The 15432-nt window shown below is 46.8% G+C and overlaps 1 pseudogene; it reads left to right on the plus strand.

The window, feature by feature from the left end:
* Positions 1-3652: 3652 nt before the first annotated feature.
* Positions 3653-15432, plus strand: part of LOC119273015 — a 53127-nt pseudogene continuing 41347 nt past the window's right edge.

The raw sequence follows: 15432 nt of genomic DNA on the forward strand, positions 1-15432 counted from the left end.
CCACTTAGGATCACCAAGAGCATCATGCAGATTCTTCAGTTCACCTATGGCACAAAAAGAACCCCATCGAACACAACCATCTTTATATACCTTGTCTCTCGTAATACCACTTTGTGACCGAGTGTGTGACCGGGCAGGAGGAGGTGGAGCTGGACGAGCTTGCTGTATCTGTAGGCGATCTTGTGTAGGGGAAACAACAGAGTCGGATGCAGGAGACGCAGGTGCAGAAAATCCCGAATCCCCTGCCTACAGTGAGCCAGGAGGATCCGGTGCGGCAGCTGATGACGAGCTACCACTTGGCAGTTCCGGGTTGGAGGTTCCTCACGTCGCGCCAGGATCCACACGCCCCGCCTCGTGGGGGGCACAGGGCCCGCTCCTGGTCGGCCCGCCAGGGGACCGCACGCCCTCCCACACTAGGGACGACGCGGCGGGACGCTCGGCTGGCCCACGCGGCGAATCGGGGCGCCCGCGTGGCCTCCCGCCCGTGGTCGCGGATCCTGGCGTGGATTCACCTGGTGCAGCTGCAGGCGCGGATCCCCTGGCTGATCCGCTTGGCGATGCTGCAGCCGCCGATCCCGAGGCCACCTGAGGATCTTCTATGGCTGCATGCGAGTTATCATTTTCCTACATAAAATCATACAAATTTTCACCAAAATCCTCAATGGTCGGCTGCCCTGTATTCTGCACACTTTCAGCTGGGTCATTAGCATTAGAGAAGGACATATTGTCAGCAGCAAAATCCGCTCCCCCTTGAGAAAAATGAGGAGATGGCAAGAGACGAGAGGGGAGAAGAAGCAACTCTTTGTGAAGTTGTGCACCGGCATTGGAGTGGAGACTTGTGAAGGGAAAAAAATGCTCATCGAAGATAACATCACGTGAAACATAGACACGACCAGAGGAGATATCAAGACACTTGTGGCCCTTATGAATAGTGTTGTATCCTAGGAAAGCACATTGTTTGGACCAAAATTCAAGCTTATGCTTATTGAAAGGGCGCAAGTTTGGCCAGATAGCACACCCAAAGATGCGGAGAAAGGAGTAGTTTGGCTTGGTGACGAAGAGTCGTTCTAGAGGAGTTTGGTTCTTGATAACTCTACTAGGGATGCGATTTATAAGATAGACCGTAGTGAGGAATGCTTCGTCCCAAAACTTGAGGGGCATAAATGCATGAGCAAGTAGAGAGAGGCCAACTTCTACGATGTGTCTGTGTTTCCACTCTGCGAAGCCGTTCTGTTGATGAGCATGTGGGCAAGAAACGTGATGCGTGATACCAATGCGTTCAAAAAAAGAGTTCAACCGTTGGTACTCCCCCCAATCGGTTTGCATGGCAATGATCTTGCGATCAAAGAGATGTTCAACATGAGCTTGGAAAAGACGAAATTTCTCGAAGACATCAGATTTACTTTTGAGAAAATATATCCAGCTAAACTTGCTAAAATCATCAATAAAACTGACATAGTATTTCTGTCTTCCTACATAGACGGGTCCAGGACCCCAAACATCTGAAAAAATAAGCTCTAAAGGAGCCGTGGACTCACTAGTTGAACGGGAATAAGGTAACTGATGGCTCTTGGCCATCTGACATGCATCACACACTAGAAGGTGATCTTGTTTATTTGAAGCAGGAAGATTGAAGTCGCAGAGAATCTTTTGAACTACCGGAAGAGCTAGGTGCCCTAGGCGCTTGTGCCACCGAGATGTGGAGGGTTTGATGGCAGCAAGGACTTGGCGTTGAGGAGCACTTTGCCGTCCGGTCACGGGGAACAAGCCCCATCTACTCTTGTTTTGAAGGATTGTTCTCCCGGTAGCATGATCCTTGACAAGAAAGAATTCAGGGTGAAGTTCAATGAAAACGTCATTATCTCGCATAAGATTATAAGCTGAAAGGAGGCTCTAGTCGGCACTAGGAGCATGAAGTATATTGTTTAAGTGGAGGGAACCAGAGGGAGTAGATAATACGGAATAGCCAATATGTGCTACGTCCATACCTTGCCCACTTGCTGTGTGGATCTGGTTGGTGCCGGTGTAGCGGTCTCGAACGGCCAGCTTCTCCAACTCCACGGTGACATGATCAGGGGCGCCGGTGTCGAGGTACCAATTGGTATCTATGCCATAGGAGTGCGCAGAGTTGGCGGAGCGAGAGTTGCCACCGCCGCCGCCGCCACCACGCCCACCACCGCCGCGTCCACCGCCACCACCGCCGCCTGCGGGGTTGCGCACGTTATTGTTGTAGCTTTTATCGAACCGTTTCCTGCAGCGCCACGTAGCGTGGCCTTCCTCCTCTCAAATTTGGTAGCATTCGCGGTCAGCGCGCTCACCGCGGTCACCACCCTGTTGGCGCGATGCACCGCCGCCCGAGTTGTCGTTGTAGTTGCCGCCGTTGTAGCCACCACATCCACCACCCTGACCGCCACGTCCGCCGCTATAGCCGCCTCGACCACCCTTTGCGGCAAGGTTGGCGGAGTGATGGGCGGTGTAGGTGGCGTGCTGAGCGGCGATCCAGGACTCCGCGGAGAGCAGCAGCGAGAAGAGTTCACTGAGGCTGATCGGTTGATCGGTGACAGCGCGCGTAGCGATGGAGGTGACGAACCCATTGTAGTCGGGCTCGTGCATGAGGCCGTCCAAGATGTGCGAGACGACGGCATCTTCATCGAGAGGTTTCCCTGCGGCGGCGAGCTCGTCCGCAAGCCCCTTCATCTTGGTGAAGTAGGCGGCGGCAGAGAGGTCGCCCTTGCGTGCGTTCCCGATCACCGAGCGAAGCTGAATCTAGTGTGCCCGCGACTGCGCAGAGAAGATTTCCACTAGAGCATGCCAGACTCCCGCAGTGGTGGTGTGGTTGGAGACCTGCATCAGAACCTCACGGGACAAGGAGGCGAGCAAAAAAGTGAGCACCTGTTGATCTTGAGTGACCCAGATCACATGTTCTAGGTTAGGCATCTCGGTGATCTCCTTCTTCCCAGCGGTTTCCTTCTCGGTGACGATGACAACGGCGGGCTCCTTGATCGAGCCGTCAAGGTAGCCCATCATCGCCGCGGCCCTGACATGTGGGAGTACTTGAACCTTCCACATCAGGAAGTTATCGTGGGTGAGCTTCTCCGTGATGGTGTGGCCGAGGGAGGCGAGGGAGGGCATAGCCATGGCGTGAGAGGAGGCGGAGGACCACATGACCTAGACATATAGAAGAACTAGGCTCTGATACCATGTAAAACGAGGTCCTGAAGTGCATGCATTAGGAGGGGCGCGTTGCGTGTTAATATAGCCACCAGGCGAGGCGGCGCACAAGGTACAGAAGGTTAGGGTTTAGGTTAGGCGGAGATTGATCTCTTTAACTAACTACCAGGATCTTATCTCAACACCTAACCTATCCCAACAAGCTACAACACACGCCATATATCACAACTAACACGGTTTATACAAATACCGTGAGTACAATGTTTAAAAAAAATCCTAAAAAGACCTATATTTAGGAACAGAGGGAGTATTATCCAACTAATTCTAGTGATCAGTAGTTTAAACGAGCTTTTATATTTTCCTACAGCTGGCACTATATGTTATGTTTGTGAACAAGTACATATTTTATTGTTCAATGAGGACTTTGTATTCTGTATCATCTCTGAAGCTTCATCCCTTGTGTGATCTGTTTTGCAGAGGTGTTCTGGAACTCAAGGAGGCAATAAGAATTAAAGAAGCGGAAGGAGATGCTTATATCTGTGAAATTGAGGTTAGCTCATTTTTAGTTTTCTTATCAGCAGTTTTGTTTTTGTTTGTGTGTGCGAGTGTGTTTGAAAGCAAATGATGCTGTCACTCCAGACAATTGGTCAAGCATATGAAGACATGCAGACACAAAACCAGCATCTTCTTCAACAGGTTGCCGACAGAGATGATTTTAACATAAAGGTGCGTATCTGATACCATGGTAGCTCTTTGCTGCCAGCTTGCCGTACTTTCTGTGGTGGAATCCATGCTTTTGCCTCGCCGGTGTTTCCCCTATGCTGGCGGCATAGCGCACTCACCTCAGTATAGCAACACACCACTAGGATCCTGTTACATGCTCCATGTGTACAAGCATGGTGGCAACTGCGGCTGTTGGGCTAGGTGGCCTGGTGTATTTCTCTTTTCCATTTTCCATCTCTATCTGTTGCTGCTACTTGTTGATTCATATAGTGTGGCCTTGCAGCATGTCTCTGGCTAGCACCTAGACGCTGGGGCAGTAGTCCAGTGCATTACCTTGCCTTATTAACCATGCACTTCAACCTCACATCATTTATACTCTGTTGCATTGCCAGAAGATATGTTGTTTGCTTTTCTTATTAGTTCCCGTCAGTAACTTGCTTCTCATCTAACAACGAGTATCAAATAGCGTGAAGACAAAGAAAGCCTCTGCTTCCCTTCTCTCTGAAAAGCATTTGTTACAGAAGCTACTCCATCAGGTTAACAATTCACTAGCTAGAGTCATCTAAACGAAAACTCGCCCGTGGTGAAGAGCAGGTAATCTCTGACTCATGCCCTATGTGTTTTTCAATAGTTCAATTTCCTTCTGCCACAGTATTTGAAGATCACGTCAAAGCCAATCTCTACCTCTCTACCTAATAATAAAGAACAGAGACTTTCATAGTTCTCCATAGGTCACTCCTTTATATGCGTTGATTTTATGTTAACAACAAATATTGACGGTTGAGATTAGAAGAAGGATTAATGGACCCTTCTTGTCTCGATATCGCCTCAGCCCATGGACCAAACCTGATGGGCCTGAAAAAATATGCACTCATCCTCTCGCTGCCCCTAAAAAAATTATCTATCTCCTCTCGCTTGGTCCCTCCGTGCACGAACACATTGCCCCGCTGCGGCCGACTCGATCTCCTCTTCCGTTGCCTTGTGACCCATTATTTAATCCTCTCCTTCTTCTCTACAATAACTGCTGGTGGCGCCCCTCTTCTACTCTGACTCGTGGCAAGTTCGACGTCATGATGAAGAGGATACTCATGGCGAGGGACGCGAATCGGCGGCAGGAACGAGAGAGCCTTGACGCCGCCACCGAGGGACAGAGGGAGGTTATTCTGGTGGACATGCAAGAAGACTGCGCCGCCAAGATGCAGCTCACCAAGGACAACTTGAAGGCTTTAATGCTGTTTTAGTCGATCAATCGCTCGACCTATTGATCCATGATGCAGTGCTTAAAAATCATTAATTGGTGCAAGCCATCTCGCGACGGGGATGGGCATGATGAAGATCATGGTGGGGTGGGCGTTTCGAAGCTTATCAACCATCCGGACCTTCTACGGGAGACGCCTGAGGAGATGGGCACAGGGATTGGCAAGGAGCTGTTGGCCGACGAGTCGGACATCCAAAACCAGTCGTATTAGGCCATGGCCAAGGAGACTCTGCGCCTCTGCGGATCCACCCGAAGGGCCCCCGGTAGTGCGGCTGTCCCTGGAGCAGTGTAAGGTGAGCGGGGACAATGTGCCCACAGGTGCGACGGTGTTTGTGAACATGTGGGCCATCAGCTGTGACTTGTCGTGCTGGCCGGAGCAGTTAGAGTTCCGGCCGAAGAGATTCCTGGAGGGCGGGATGGACAGGTGCGGGCATCACTTCCACATGGTTTCATTCTCACCAGGTCGATGGAACTGCCACGGCGCATCGCTGGCATGCTAAGTGGTGCAGGCTGCGCTAGCGGCCATGGTGCGGTGCTTCAAGTGACAGCTTGCGAGCGGCGCTGCCAAGCTGGACATGGAGGAGAGGGCCAGGCTGACGCTGCTGGGGAAGCACTCGCTCATCCAAGATTGACGGTTGAGATTAGAAGAAGGATTAATGGATCCTTCTCGTCTCGGTATCGCCTCAGCCCATGGACCAAACCTGCTGGGCCTGAAAAGATATGCACTCATCCTCTCGCTGCCCCTAAAAAAATTATATATCTCCTCTCGCTTGGTCCCTCCGTGCACGAACACGTTGCCCCGCTGCGGCCGACTCGATCTCCTCTTCCGTTGCCTTGTGACCCATAATTTAATCCTCTCCTTCTTCTCTACAATAACTGCTGTTGGCGCCCCTCTTCTACTCTGACTCGTGGCAAGTTCGACGCATGATGAAGAGGATACTCATGGCGAGGGACGCGAATCGGCGGCAGGAATGAGAGAGCCATGACGACGCCGCCAAGGGACAAAGGGAGGTTATTGTGGTGGACATGCACGAAGACTGCGCTGCCAAGATGCAGCTAACCAAGGACAACTTCAAGGCTTTCATGCTGTTTTACTCGATTAATCGCTCGACCTATTGATCCACGATGCAGTGCTTAAAAATCATTAATTGGTGCAAGCCATCTCGCGGCGGGGATTGGCATGATGAAGATTGTAAGTGCATATAGTGCCACCCCTAGTTGGTTTTGGAGTATTGACGACAAACTTGGTCGAGGGACTAATGTGTTTGTGAGAATTGTAGGATAACACAGGTAGTAGTCCCTCATTGATTCGGTTTACCTACCGGAGATGACCCCTAAAAATGTGTGAAGACATTGAAGACAATGGTGGTATGTGAAGATATTCACATTGAAGACTATGACATGAGAAGACATCGCATGGAATCTTTGGAGCACGAAGATATAGTTGTTTCATAGTTTCATTTTCTTCTTTGTTGAGTCATAGGAACCACCGTACTGTTAAATGGGGTCCAAGTGAACATAGTCAGAAGGACTAAAGTGATGCTCAACCAAATTCTAAGTCTTCGAGCGAAGACAATGAGAGCAAATCTTATCCAGAGCTGGATGAGTCAGCTTTACTTGTAGCCCGAGTCAAGCTATCGCGTGTGTTTGAAATCTAACCATTGAAACACATGTCAGTTCCTTAGTGACCTAGGGTCATTTCGGACAAATCAGGTCGGGTTTCCTAGTGGCTATAAATAGCCCACCCCCTACACCATAAATTAGTGGCTGCTCAGAGTTAGTGCACGGCTTTTGTCGTTTGAGAGAAACCCACCTCGAAGCCTTTGAAAGAGAAATCCTTGCAAGGACAAATCCCTAAATATCCAGAGCCAAAGAGTGTTAGGCATCACTCAAGTCTTTTTATCTGTGTGATCTGAAGACTTATTACACTTGAGGACTGTGAATCCTCCAGCCGGTTAGGCGTCGCGTTCTGAGCATGCAAGAGTCATTGTGGATTGCCGGTGAACGAAGTTTGTGAAGGTTTGGAAGTCTACCTTGAAGACTTACCTGAGTGATTGGGCAAGGACTGAGTGTCCTTAGCTCAAGGGGAATAAGGTGAAGACACGGTCTTCTGAGTTGAATCTTAGCCTCCCTAACCAGACGTACAGTTGTCACAGCAACTGGAACTGGTCCAACAAATCCTTTGTCCTCACCGAGCAATTCATTCTTTGTCTTCCTTCTCTTTTCCTACAGTTTGCCTTTGTGAAGTCATTGCGTGCTTGCATCATCTGTTTGTCTTTGCTGTGTGACTTTTTGTTCTGATTGGCTTCATCCCATTTTCCATCCTGATCCATACTGCCTAGCTGCTATTAGTCTTCATGCTTTCACTTCATTGTATACTTGATTATGGCTTGCCTAGTGTAGTCTACCTTCCGCTGTATGTTAATTGGTTCATTTCTATTGTTTGTCTTTGAAACTTCCATGTTTTGAAGACTTTCATAAAAATCGCCTATTCACCCCCTCTAGTCGATCACTAGCACTTTCAATTGGTATCAGAACAAGGTACTCCCTTGTTCTGTGTGATTCGATTTAACCATCTAGAGTTTTAGCTATGTCGACTGCAGGGATAATCAAAGTCTCCGCTGCGTGCCCCGTCTTCGATGGAACTGAATATCCCTATTGGAAGAATAAGATGCTCATGCATCATGAAGCCATTGATGTCGACCTCTGGTATGTCATCAAGAATGGCGTTCCCAAGACTGGTGAAGGTGCCACCCCTGCTGATGTCAATAAGTTCGTTCAACTGGATTCTACTACCAAGAACATCATCTGTGGTCATCTGACCAAAGGACAATATGGCCGTGTGACTTTTCTGGAAACGTCGAAGCTAGTCTTGGACTGGCTCTCCAAGGTGAACGAAGGCGTCTCAACCCAGAGAGATCAAAGGATCAGTGTCCTTCGCAACCTCTTCAACCGCTTCAAGATAAACCATAATGAGAATGTTCAGCTCACATTTGATCGCCTCACAGACATCACAAATGAGCTTCAAGCTCTCGGCGCTACTGAGATCACCAAGCATGAAATCGCCAAGATGCTCCTGAGATCACTTGACAGCTCGTTTGACACCCTAGCCCTGATGATTCAAGAACGCCCTGACTTCAAGACACTCGATCCGTCTGACATACTTGAAAGGCTGAACACACATGAGTTTCAGCTTTCTGAGAAAAGAAATATCTACGGTCCCAACTATGGCCGAAAGCTGTGTCCTCATTTGAAGAAGAATCTGACTGCAGTTCTGATGATCCTGAAGATATTGGAAAGAAGCTTGCTATGCTTGTGAAGAAGTTACAGAAGTTCACTAGGAAGAAAGGCTTCAGAAAGTCTTCACGATCCAGCTCAAGGAATGATGAAGCTTCTACTCATGACTACAAGAAGAGAACATGTCACAAGTGCAAGAAACCTGGTCACTACATTCCTGAGTGTCCGTAGTGGGACAATGAGAACAAGATGAAGAAGAAGAGCAAGGAATATGATTATGATGACAAGAAGAAGAAGAAATACTCAAAGTCTTCTTCCAAGTCTTTCTCAAAGTCTTCATCACACAAGAAGAACTCATCAGGCAAGGCTCGTGCGTTTGTTGGCAAGGAAATGGATCAGAGGAGGAGTCTGCTTCTCAGGAGGCGGAGGTGGAGTCTGAGGAGGAGTCCGACTCTGGCGTCGCAAGTCTGGCTACAACCTACGTTGCCAAGTCCATCTTCAACACCGAAGACAATGGCTTCATCACCTACGTTGATGACAAGGACGACTCCGCTCCCACCTATTGCTTCATGGCACGTGGTGCCAAGGGAAACTCACGCAATGCTCACTATCAAACATCCAGTGAAGATGACTCTGATTGTGATTCCAAACCCAGCTACAAAACACTTGCTAAAATTGCAACTGAACAACAGAAAGCTATGGAACATATTCAAAAACTGTTAGACAAAAGCGATGACCTGTTGGACGTGGAAATGACTCGATCTCAGTTCTTAATTGAAGACATGAAAAATCTTCATGTTAAGTATGAGGAACTTGAAAGTCTTCATGAACGCTCTCAACAACTCATGAAAAGCTTTCCTATGATTATCTTTAAAGGAAGCAAGAACTTGAGAAATTGAGAGCAATTCATGAAGATCTTCAAAAGGAAAACGAGTCACTTCGCGCTCAACAGATCAGTCCCGCTCAAGAAGGATTTGAACCACCATGTCTAAAATGCATTGAGCGTGATAACGCTACTTCTTTTGCTGAATGTTCTACTGCTGCTACTGTTGCAATATCTTCAATTGTTGATGTGCTAACTAACCCCTCGGCTGAGGATGCCACTGCTATTGCTGATGAAAATGTTAGGTTGAAGACATTACTTGAAACAAGGATGTACAAAAGTCTCAAAGGGCAGCAGACACTATGTGATGTCCTCAAAAGGCAGATTCTGAACCAAAACCCTAGGAAAGAGGGTGTTGGGTTCGAAAGGAAAATGAATGCTGATGGCTCTTACTAGAAGCCTGAGCAGTACCCCAAAACCACATGGGTTGCTGCAAAGGATCCTTCAGTGGATCCATCCACCCTATCTGGCTTCACTTGTGCTAACCCTATTATCATTGATGAAAGTGTTTGCTAGGTATATTGGTACTAACTACAGGAATGGGCCACCTATGAAGAAAGTATGGGTGCCCAAAAGGTGTTTGGAGAATCTTCTTGTGAATGTCGTCATGACACCACAAGGGAAGAAGACAAACCCCAGACCACATGCTTCATATGGTCCAAAGGCTTCATACAGACAGAGGACTCACCTGAGTCGCACTAACACAAATGTTTTGCAGGGAAACCATACTCAGGCCTATTAATATGAGCGTGTTTCATCAAACCGCCATGTTCATAAGACCAAGAGCTACTCTGCTTATTCTTATGAGTATTATTCACCTCCTGCAAGACTATTTGCTAGGGCTCTAAAGCCAAAGTTCTCAGATGCTGCACTTAGACTCATTCCTTCGAAGCCACCCCTGAAGATGTGGGTGGTTAAGAAGACTTAACTCTCTTTTGCAGGGAAAGGTCTCCAGCCTAAAATCAAATACGTCAGATGCTATTGTTGGGGACCTAAAACATCTTGTGGGGCACAAGATAAAATGACCAAATGATCTTATTATGTATTTCGTTCCTGAGTCGCTTGCCATCGCTAGTAGAAAAAGGGGCTTTTGTCCGGGTTGGTAAGGCCCTTTAGTCCCGGTTTTCGAACCGGGACTAAAGGGTCGGTACTAATGCCTCTCCCAAACCGGGACTAAAGGAAAATTTTTGATTTTTTTTGAAACTTTTTTTTAAATTTTTTTTATAATTTTTTTTGAATTTCTTTTTTGATTTTCAAATTTCTGAATTATTTTAACCTCTAGTGTGTAATCACCACCCCTCATCACTGCTCAATTTATCCTCTAATCACCCCTCATCATTCCAAATCATCTAACTTCCTGAACGGTCACCCATCCTCCCAATCCCCCAGCCTGAGCACGCTTAACTTCCGGGTTCTATTCTCTCTCGTTTCCAAGTCTGCACTTGTTGTTTTCCTGACAATAGTAAGATGTCAATCCTATTAACCTTCATGAATTTTGCTTGAGCATGAGGTGACACATTTCACTGTTTGAGTTTGAAACTATTGTTTTAAAAAACAATAATTATTTAGTAACACTAATATTTCTTGAATAATTAGTTTGACCATAGTTTGACCACAGTTTGACCAGATTTGACCAAAATTCAAAATAACTGAAATAATTATTTAGTAGCACTAATATTCTAGAATAATTAGTTTGACCATTATGTAGTAACACTAATATTCCCAAAATTCAAAATGTTATTCAGATTTAACTTTTTGAGTAGATGATTTTTCATATAAAAAACTTTTTAATCCGAGTTCGTATGCAAAAGTTATGCCCATTTTACTAAACTAGCAAATCATGCCCATGCGTTGCAGTGGGGAAAAAATATCCATCCCTCATGCTCACACCTTACAACATCGGCGACTCCTTTGAAATCTTTCACGATGACACACAACAAACAACATGATAAGTGGTGTTTCGCAAAAAGCATAAGATTGGATGATTTTTGAATACTCAAGATGTTTCAAATTTATTTGACAACATAAATATCAATGGTAAACCGACATTTCCAAAATACCACATGTAAAGAAGATATTAATTAAGGTTGTATCGTAAACAAAATTTTAGAAATGATTAATATAATAGCATATTTGAAATCTGCATGATTTTTTGAGAGATTTCCATATATGACATGTTAGATTTTGGGTTTGAAAGTTATGAGTTAAATTTTTTCTGAATGTGCCCGAAAATACAAAAATAAAAATAAAGTGGCTGGGCCAAAACTGAAACATCATGTGGCCCATCTGCTAAGTAGGAGAGAAAGGAGAAGGAGAAGATTCTAGAAAAACCAAAAAGGAGAAGGAGAAAGAGATTGAGAAAAGGAGAGAACCAGGAATCGAACCCGGGTCTCAGGTACGAAGACGCGAGGCCAATACCACCACGCCACTCTACCGCACGTGATGAATGATATGGGCTTACCTTAAATAAACATAAGCCGTCCGCGATTTTAGAAGGAAAAAAGTGAACCATTTTTTCCCACTTACCGGTGGCATGGTGGGTAATTATTTACAACTCCAAGGGTAATTTTAGTGACGGACGACCAGAAGCACTATTTGCTTTATTATTAGGGGAAGATTCCATAGAAATTTTGCAAATAAAGTCAAAATTCATATTTGTAAATTTTCCCAACAACTAGACCACATATCACATGGGAAACTTTTTTTTTAATTTTTTGACATTTCCATCATTTTCTTTTGTTTTTTCTAAAACAGAAAAGGCGGTCCACAGGGGGGGGGGAGAGAGTTTGAAAACGGGACCTTTAGTACCGGTTCGTGCCATGAACCGTTACTAATGTCTCAAAACCCATTAGTACCGGTTGGTGGCACCAACCGGTACTAAAGGTCTAACCTTTAGTCCCGGTTGGTGCCACTAACCGATACTAATGGGCATCGCACCCTTTAGCCCCGGTTCGTGGCACGAACGGGGACTAAAGGCCCCAGGTGAACCGGGACTAATGCCTTAGCCGCACGAACCTGGATAAATGCTCACATTAGTCCCGGTTCTTGACTGAACCGGGACTAATGTGAAAACTGCCCTGGACCAAAGCCCTATTTTCTACTAGTGCATGCATCCTATTAGTTCTAACCTGGATTTGAGCTTTCATATCCACTTGCTTGTCAAATGTTTATGCTTCACAATACTCTTCGTGAAGCCTATCCCCCTAACTGTTCTGTAGGGTATGACACCAACTGCTTCAGAATGGATTATTGATAGTGGATGCACTAATCATATGACTAGTGATCAAAGTCTTCTCATGGACTCAAGCTTACGTCCATCTGACAAGAGTCACATCACATTTGCTGACACTGGTAAAAGCAAGGTATTGGGTCTAGGTAGAGTTGCAATCTCAAAGGATCAGCACATGGATAAAGTGATTCTTGTTGAATCCCTTGGTTTCAAATTAATGTCTGTCTCAATGCTTTTGCGATTTGAACATGATTGTGATATTTGGAAAATATCATTGCCTTGTTCTAATGGAATCTGACAAGTCTCTAGTCTTTGAAGGGTATCCGAAAGATGATTTATACATGGTATATTTCTCAGCAGGACCACAGCTTGCTGTATGCCTTCTTGCAAAAGCTTCAGAGTGCTGGCTCTGGCATCGGAGGCTAGGGCATGCTAGCATGAGGAACTTGCATACTCTCGCAAAGAAGAAGCTCGTCATAGGAATCGAGGGCGTCAAGTTCAAGAAGGATCACTTATGCGGTGCCTGCTGATACGTCTCCATCATATCTACTTTTCCAAACACTTCTGCCCTTGTTTTGGACTCTAACTTGCATGATTTGAATGGAACTAACCTGGACTGACACTGTTTTCAGCAGAATTACCATGGTGTTATTTATGTGCAGAAACAAAAGTTCTCGGAATGACCTGAAACTTCACGGAACAACCTTTCAGAAATAATAAAAATCCCTGCAAAAGATGAAGACCAGGGGGGCCACACCCAAGCGACGAGGGTGGGGGGCACGCCCCCCTACCTCGTTGTGACGCCCCCGATTCAATCGTACACTAATCATGCACGCAAATGTGTACGATCAAGATCAGGGACTCACGGGAAGATATCACAACACAACTCTACAAATAAAATAAGTCATACAAGCATCATAATACAAGCCAGGGGCCTCGAGGGCTCGAATACAAGTGCTCGATCATAGACGAGTCAGCGGAAGCAACAATATCTGAGTACAGACATAAGTTAAACAAGTTGCCTTAAGAAGGCTAGCACAAACTGGGATACAGATCGAAAGAGGCGCAGGCCTCCTGCCTGGGATCCTCCTAAACTACTCCTGGTCGTCGTCAGCGGGCTGCACGTAGTAGTAGGCACCTCCGGTGTAGTAGGGGTCGTCGTCGACGGTGGCGTCTGGCTCCTGGACTCCAGCATCTGGTTGCGACAACCAGAAGGAAGGGAAAGGGGGAAAAGGGGGAAGAAAGCAACCGTGAGTACTCATCCAAAGTACCCGCAAGCAAGGAACTACACTACATATGCATGGGTATATGTGTAAGGAGGCCATATCAGTGGGCTGAACTGCAGAATGCCAGAATAAGAGGGGGATAGCTAATCCTGTCGAAGACTACGCTTCTGGTCACCTTCGTCTTGCAACAGGCATAAGAGGGTAGGTCGAAGTCCTCCAAGTAGCATCTCCAAGTAACATCTCATAGCATAATCCTACCCGGCGATCCCCTCCTCATATCCCTGAGGTAGAGCGACCACCGGTTGTATCTGGCACTTGGAAGGGTGTGTTTTATTAAGTATCCGGTTCTAGTTGTCATAAGGTCAAGGTACAACTCCAAGTCGTCCTGTTACCGAAGATCACGGCTATTCGAATAGATTAACTTCCCTGCAGGGGTGCACCACATAACCCAACACGCTCGATCCCATTTGGCCGGACACACTTTCCTGGGTCATGCCCGGCCTCGGAAGATCAACACGTCGCAGCCCCACCTAGGCTCAACAGAGAGGCCAGCACGCCGGTCTAAACCTAAGCGCACAGGGGTCTGGGCCCATCGCCCATAGCACACCTGCACGTTGCGTACGTGGCCGAAAGCAGACCTAGCCTAGTGGCGTTCCAGTCCAATTCGGCGCGCGCCGCTCCGTCGCTGACGTCTGAAGTGCTTCGGCTGATACCACGACGTCGGGATACCCATAACTACTCCCACGTAGATGGTTAGTGCGTATAGGCTCGTAGCCAGACTCAGATCAAATACCAAGATCTCGTTAAGCGTGTTAAGTGTCCGCGAACGCCGAACAGGGCCAGGCCCACCTCTCTCCTAGGCGGTCTCAACCTGCCCTGTCGCTCCGCCACAAAGATCCACACAGAGGGCCGTCGGGACAAAGGTCCTTTCAGCCCCCAATCCGTGAATCACTCGCGGGTACTCTTCAAGCTGACCCGACTTTAGTCACCATCTGTATAGTATGTATGTATGTATAGTATATACCCGTGATCACCTCCCGAGTGATCACGGCCCAATAGTATAGCAAGGCAGACTGACAAGAATGTAGGGCCAATGATGATAAACTAGCATCCTATACTAAGCATTTAGGATTGCAGGTAAGGTATCAACAGATGTAGCGACAATGTCAGGCTATGCATCAGAATAGGATTAACGAAAGCGGTAACATGCTACACTACTCTAATGCAAGCAGTATAGAGTAGAATAGGCAATATCTGGTGATCAAGGGGGGGGCTTGCCTGGTTGCTCTGGCAAGAGAGAGGGGTCGTCAACACCGTAGTCGAACTGGCCAGCAGCAGCGTCGGTCTCGTAGTCTACCGGAGAGAAGAGGGGGAAGAAACAATGAATACAAGTAAATAGATGCATATCGATGCATGACATGTCAAGAAGTGATGCTAGGCGTGCCCTAACGTGGTATGAGGGGGTACTGGTTAGGGGGGAAAAACATCCGGGGAAGTTTTCCCGGTTCCGGACGTCTGTCAGACAGATGAACCGGAGAGGAAAGTTTGCAGGTTCGATAGGTTAGAGGCGTGTGGTGGACGAACGGACTGCGTATCCGGATTCGTCACGTCGTTCTGAGCAACTTTCATGTTGAAAATATTTTAATCCGGATTACGGATTAAAAGATATGATTTTTAAAAGATTTTATTAATTTCAGGAATTTAA

This window comes from Triticum dicoccoides, chromosome 3A (genome assembly GCF_002162155.2).
Source record: "Triticum dicoccoides isolate Atlit2015 ecotype Zavitan chromosome 3A, WEW_v2.0, whole genome shotgun sequence".
NCBI lineage: Eukaryota > Viridiplantae > Streptophyta > Magnoliopsida > Poales > Poaceae > Triticum > Triticum dicoccoides.